Genomic DNA, 6943 nt, shown 5'->3' with positions numbered 1-6943 from the left:
GAACCAATGGAGGAGCTTGAAGAAGTGAAGCTAGATGAGAAAGATGCCACGAGGGTGGTAAAAATAGGGAAAACCCTTTTCGAAACTGCGAAATAGCAATTAACTTGCTTCTTGAGAGAAAACCAGGATTTTTTTTCATGGTCACACTCAAATATTGTAACATCCTACTACCCAGGGACCATTACGGTTTGCATTTTAAATAGTGCTAAACTCGCTAATCGAGTCATTTGGCCATAATCGTGTAACTAAGTATGATTAACGGTTTGGGATTAAAAAATTTGGTTAAGATACAACATTTCACTAAAACGTTTACCATATACATTGGGATCCCAAAATATAATTTAAAGGTCAATTACAAGAAAGTATTTACAACCAGCCGACCTAAGCGACAAAATAGGGTTTAACCCTAGTTCCTCTTTAAACCCTCGTTCGTGGCGGTCGAGCAACCACATATGTACACATCGTCACCTAAGCTCTCCAACTCAAGGATGGTCCAGCTTTCTTTTGCCTTTACCTCACCCACATAGCACCTGTGAGATGAAGCTCAGCAAGAAAACTCAATATGCTTACGAACAAGTAATAACATGTTACTAAATCATGATATGCATGCACTACTACAAAAATTACATGATAAGTCAGTTAAAAACTGACATCTGAATGTTCATAAGTCGGTTGGGAACTGACTTCCCATGCAGTGACTTATGATGTAAAAACATGGTAGGTCAGTTGGCGCCAAACCGACATCTGGTGTAAGACATGGTACGTCGGTGGAAAACCGACATCTGGTGTAAGACATGAGATGTCGGTTGCAAACCGACCTCTAGTGTAAGACATGGTAGGTCGGTTGTACACCGACCTCTGGTGTAAAACATGATATGTCGGTTCACAGGCGACTTATGGTGTAGACATCTATTGTCAGTTTTAGTAGAACCGACTTATGGTGTTTTTTTTCTCTTAAAAAGTGTATTATGCCCAAAACAAATCATTTTTTTTTATACAAACAAACTGAACAAAATAAAACATAGATCACAATAATATAAAATACTAGAATTTGAACTAAGTATCTAAAATAACGAGTCTTAAGTTAATTACAAAATGACTCACATAAGCATTGTAAACTATAGTTAGGCAACAAAAGTGTGTATATCTTCAAGAAAGTCTAAGTTAACATTGTAAGTATATCTCATTAAAAGTCTAAGTTAACAAAAGTGAGTGGACCTATGTAGTACTCATCAAATCCATGACGCATTGTGCCCATTCTTCACGTACTTCATTGATCTCATCCTTTGTGTAATAGTTCTTCCCGCCACACTAAAACAAAATTCACTGCATGAGTTGAATTAATATACTTAATCTTAAGGTAAAGCTAGAACTTTAATAATGAATATTTTCACTTACATTACTAGTTAGCCATCGCATTGAAAACTCATTTGTCACGAAGTCCTTCATTGGTGGAAGGATCTGTTGTATTTTCTAACGCTAACTTAATAAAGTTGTCGACTCCCTCTTCATACTCTTTTGAAAGTCTGTCCTTTGTTATCCAACTCTTATCCATTTCCTAGAAAAAATTCGACAGAGGTTTCCCTAAAATTGGACTAAAATCCTCCTGCACGTAGAAAATTCCCATAACAAATTTTTAGCGCTGTCATATTCCTATTATTACACTATCTTTTTAACTTAAATTTTGACAGAGCTTCCCTATACCAATCAAACAAGAACAATGCAAGCACAACATAATTTAAATATAAGAAAATAAAACATAATTCTAGATGAATTTGGGCAACATTTCCCTTGTAATAGTGACCTAACCATCTGTCAATAGAGAACCAAGCAATTCAAACAACACACAATAAGTTTCTTCCTTATATCTCCGCAGCACACAAATAAATTTCCCAGAAACTACTTCACTAAAACACACAAGTTCTCAACCTTCCATTATCACCGCAACACACAATTTTAATCACAGAACCTACTTCACTATGGATGAATATTTAAGATATTCAAACTCCTCTATCATTTTTATAATAATATTTATAAAAAAAAAAAAAACATCCATACCTCTTGCAATTAACAATAATCAAGCAAATTAATTCACTTGGCAATGATCCTTGCTAATATTTCCACCAAAAACCTACAAAATAAAATTAATCCATAAGCCCCATTTGAAGTTTCTGAGTCAATGAAGCGAAACTGACACCATTTGTTTTATTTATTTATTTATATATTTATTATTCTTTATATTCTATTGCTAACTTATATAATTTATGATTGTCGGAGGCTATTGCTAACTTATTAGTGTCGGAGGCTATTTTGTAAAAAAATTATCAAAACTAGACGAAAGTGTAAAATAACTTCAAAAAATTAACAATTTTATCAAATGACTCATAAATAAATAAATAAAAATAATTGTTAAAAATTTAGAATTATAAAGGTATGATATTTATTAGATTATTGAACATGCATTTAAATATTATGCACAATAAAATAATAATATTTTTTTTAGTAATTAATTATAATTTTGATAATTATGGTCGGTTGGATGTTTAATTATATATTTTGGGTCCACACATTTATGAGTTAGGCATGTGAATGTTATAATGTGCTTATTTTCCTATTTTACCCCTTAAACTAAATAAATAGGCTTGTCATTTTCAAAATTGAACCTCAAAAATAGCAGTGGGAAAATCAGCTTTCATTCAATTCAATTTCACTCTTTCATTATTGTTTTTCAGTTTTTCTCTCATCAATTATTTCAAATAATAAAATAAAATATAATAATAATAAAAACATGTGTTCTTAACGTACATACACAAACTAATAAACTAGCCAAATTGCCTATTGGAGGAATGAAAATAAAACAAGAAAATCAAAATGAAGAGACCTAAGCACGCAAAAAAAGGGGCATCAAGTAATGTTGTGTAAGCTGTAGAAAACATGTATTTGGCATGCTTTCTTCTCTGTGCACTTTCAGAATCAATGATAATGCCACAAAATATAGCTTGCAAGACTAGACCTGGAGCATAAATTATTAAGAATTATCATCATTGAACTCCAAAATAAATTGTCAATATGTCAAAACTGTTTCATAAAGAACAGTTTTTTAAATCACTGCAGTTCTTGTACTGAGCCAAAGGCCAAGCTGGCTCCATCAAGAGCCTCAAATTGAGACAAAAGGGTCAAGCTAATTGGTATCAAACCAGTGAGACTACTGTCATATTCAATAATAAACTATTCAACATTGTAAGATTAGCAAAAGCATGTTAAAGGCAATATGAATCTACTTATCTTCTTTTAATGAAAAGCAAACAGAGAAAAGAGAGAAGAAAACAACTCCTCCTTCACCTCCATTAGGAAAGGTGGCAGATTTACAGTGAGATTAGCTTTAAAGAGAAACTCATTGTCACTGGTCAAAAGGGCTATCTTTTTCTTCACAGCCGTAGTTGTGGGTTTTATGTTAAAAAAACTTCAGCTCTCTCTGGCTATGTTCTGACTCTGTTACAGCAAAATGATCACTTTAAAGGGTACTAGTTACTGAAAGCTCTGACTTTGCTACCTATGCAAAACGACAACTTTGGTGCTTCAGATTATCAGAGCCTCTAATTTGAGAGGACTCCAATAAACCTTTTGGTCTTTTTGGGGGTGTACTATTGTAGTGGATCTGTCTGGTTTTCATCTCTGAAATACTCATTCCATCATTGCTCATTTTGCTATGGATTCTAGTGGTAAACTGATCATTGCCCTTCTATTTTTTCTTATTTATCTATTTTTTCTCTCCTTCTGTTTTGCTGAAATTATTGTCGTTTGGGAGAGATTTCAGTGCTGGGATTTCACGGGAGTGAAGATAGTAAAATGCTGGGACTCAAATTGAGACAAAAGGGTCAAGCTAATTGGTATCAAACCAGTGAGACTACTGTCATATTCAACAATAAACTATTCAACAATACTGTATATGTTACTCATAATAGTAGAAATAACAATAAAGTGCACTCGGTAAAGTCAAGACCAGTTTACTTTCTTATTTAGGACTATAAAAATGTACTGCTAGAAACTCAGCAGGTGTATATCCGTTTCATAAAGAACATGTCAGATGCACTAGTGAGAGATATGAATTTAATATGATTATTTTGAGGTAGAAGAAATACAACTGTTTGACTTTGTTAAAAGGCCAAAGGCTAGCCAAGCCTGAGCATGTTTCTTGGAAATTTTCTTTTTAAGGTAATAAAAGTTTCGAGTGTATAGAGCACTTTTGGCTGCTGAAAAGAGTTACTCTCCAATTTAATTTCCATTCATGATGTGCATACCTGTAAAGAAAGTATTTTCAATACAAGAAATGTGATCTGGTCTTGCTTCTCAAACAAATAAAATAATGAGTACGACTTGTAACAATCTGTTCATGTGTCTCAAACTCTCAGATTATTATGAACCAATCTAAACTAATGAACAGATTATTAAATCTAATGTCACTTTCTTCCATTTAGGATACCCTTTTGCTTCTAGTCCAAACATAACGCTATTGGGACCATTATATATAGTTCAAGGGAGCATATGCATACCCCCAAATTTGAACAGAAGGCTAACCTTGTGATATTCAAGAGTGTCCCCAGCAGCTTTTCGGACATCTACCATGAAGAGAGCTGACGCAACTTTGAAAACCTATATAGAGAAGGATACAACTGATTTAGATGTTATATTTGTACATGTTTATAAGAACAAATAAACACTTAATAAAAAATTTATTGATCAACAAAACCAACCTAAAATAAACAAATACTACCTCCAGAACGACAGCAAATTGTCCAGTCTTGCTTGCAGTTATACTTTCAAGTCTTGTCTATTGGAAATATTAATTTAATTAGATTAAAGAAAATTAAATCATAGTGTTGGCTGATACTTTACTGGACACTCAAACACATTCACACACACATATATATATATATTTATGCACCAGTACGTGTGTTTATTCTACTAAATGCGTGACATATTATAAATTTTTAATGTAATTATCTTACAGGATCAGTAACAATTAGTCATTATATATCTATGGACACAAAACAGAATAAAAGGAACACATAGAGCTTTTTGACTATATATTACTGTAAAAACAAATAGCTTTTACACTTCTCTCTCTGTTATGCTAGGGAAAAGGGGGAGGCTAGCTAACCTTTGGAGGTAGTTTTCCAAAAGCATCTCAATTTCTTCTTCCTCTTCTGCATAAAACAAAACCAAACCAAAATTCAAGTGATAAAACAGTCCAAATTCAACATGTTATACATATGATGTAAGCATATAAATATTACTTAAAGAGCTAGAAGAGCCAAAGAGAAAGCAGCAAGGGAAGCCATGGAGTCTCAAGGACTGATTTCCAGGTCTGTTACAGTAGGGACCACAACAGTTAATAATGGGATTACCTCAGTTACTTCTTCCTTAACTAGCAATGATGCAAGTCCAATAGATCAACCATTTTCGGTAGACTCTACTCCCTCAACTGCTGATATTGAACGAGATATTACCAATCAAAATCCAGTTTCAAGGTTATCAAATGAAGACTGATTTAATCTTCTTATGTATCTGATATGATGTTATCTGACCATGTCAACTCTCATCCACAAAGTTATATTGATAAGTCTATAAAGGCACAGAGCTTTTTCTTAATTTTATCTACTTATTTTAAATGTATAATTCAAGTGAAAAAGGTACATTTTATTTTGGAACTAAATAAAAACACTCCCTAGTCATTTGGACTTGTTCATCACCTTATAACAATTACCATTAATATGGCTTTTCTCTTCAGTTTGAACAGTCACGGCTTTAGAAAGAGAGAGTGTGACAGAATTAATAAGTGGGCTAATTATATCAGAATACAAAATTTTCTTACATTTGTAAATCGAGTTTCAGATATAAATCTTTTCCCAAAAATGAAAACAAAAAAATCAAGGCAAAGGATAACTGTGGCTAACAAGATAACCTAAAAATAAAAAACTTATTCCTCGGCATCACTGACATCCATAGAAGCCCCCTTTTTGTAATCCACCTTGATGGTGTAAAACATGCACCAAAGTGTGCCCCAGTCAATATATGTTTCTCACAATGTCGATATAACAGAGAAACACTTATTTCATTATTACTCTAAAAAACTAATTACAGTACAAATACGAACATCAATTTCGATATATATATATATATGAATAAATATGGAGTGATAGAAAAAGAGACCGACCTGACCGGAGACCGCTGGTGAACAACGCAGTGAGAGATGCTGCCACGACCGGAGACCGCTGGTGAACAACGGAAGGGGCTTTTGCCGAACGGTATGCTGGTGAAGCTGAGTGACCGGAGTTGAGGAGGGAGAGTCGCTGCAGTTTGGGTTGCTGGCGGAATGAAGAAGACGAGAAGAAATTTTTTTCACGGGGGTGTACAGTGAAGAAGAAGAAGAGCGCGGGATACTTAATTTTATTTGTGCTTTTTTTTTTCACCCTAATTTTAACATGTCTCCAATACCAACCGACATATGATGTAGCATCATAAGTCATTTCTAAAACCGACTTATGTTATTAAAATTAAAAATATATAATTTTCTAAAACCGACTGATGTTATTAAAATTAAAAATATATAATTTTAACATGGTAAGTCAGTGCATTAGCAATTGACTTATGATGCAGCATGATATGTCTGTTCTAGAACCGACTTATGATGTTAAAATTAACAAATATATAAGTTTAATATGTTGATATTTTGTTTTAAAATTATAAATCTCTAACTTATTTAGTTTATTTTTTTTCAAATATTTATAAATATGTCATTTATAAATTAAAATATTTTCTTATTAACAACTAAATTAATTTTTTTTTAATTCCAAATAATTAATTAATTAATATTTCAAAAATTATAATATATGTAATATTAATAAGTATATATTTTTTATACTTATTGCATTCACAAATC

The 6943-nt window shown here is 32.6% G+C and overlaps 1 long non-coding RNA gene across 2 annotated transcripts; it reads right to left on the bottom strand.

Annotated features, from left to right (window-relative positions):
- Window positions 1–1050: 1050 nt before the first annotated feature.
- LOC133777781 (uncharacterized) lies at window positions 1051–6459 on the bottom strand. 2 transcript variants are annotated; one of them, XR_009868828.1, is made up of 8 exons: window positions 6218–6459; window positions 5409–5485; window positions 5162–5207; window positions 4775–4831; window positions 4579–4653; window positions 2059–2131; window positions 1399–1606; window positions 1051–1311 (listed from the first exon to the last, which is right to left on the bottom strand). It is a non-coding gene; the product is annotated as an uncharacterized LOC133777781 (long non-coding RNA). The 2 variants fall into 2 exon arrangements; XR_009868827.1 differs by lacking the exon at window positions 6218–6459 and having other exon boundaries at window positions 5409–6052.
- Between the last annotated feature and the right edge of the window lie 484 nt (window positions 6460–6943).

Source organism: Humulus lupulus, chromosome 5 (genome assembly GCF_963169125.1).
Source record: "Humulus lupulus chromosome 5, drHumLupu1.1, whole genome shotgun sequence".
Taxonomy (NCBI): Eukaryota; Viridiplantae; Streptophyta; class Magnoliopsida; order Rosales; family Cannabaceae; genus Humulus; species Humulus lupulus.
Note: the sequence above shows the minus strand (reverse complement) of the source record. Positions and strands in the feature narration are given on the sequence as shown.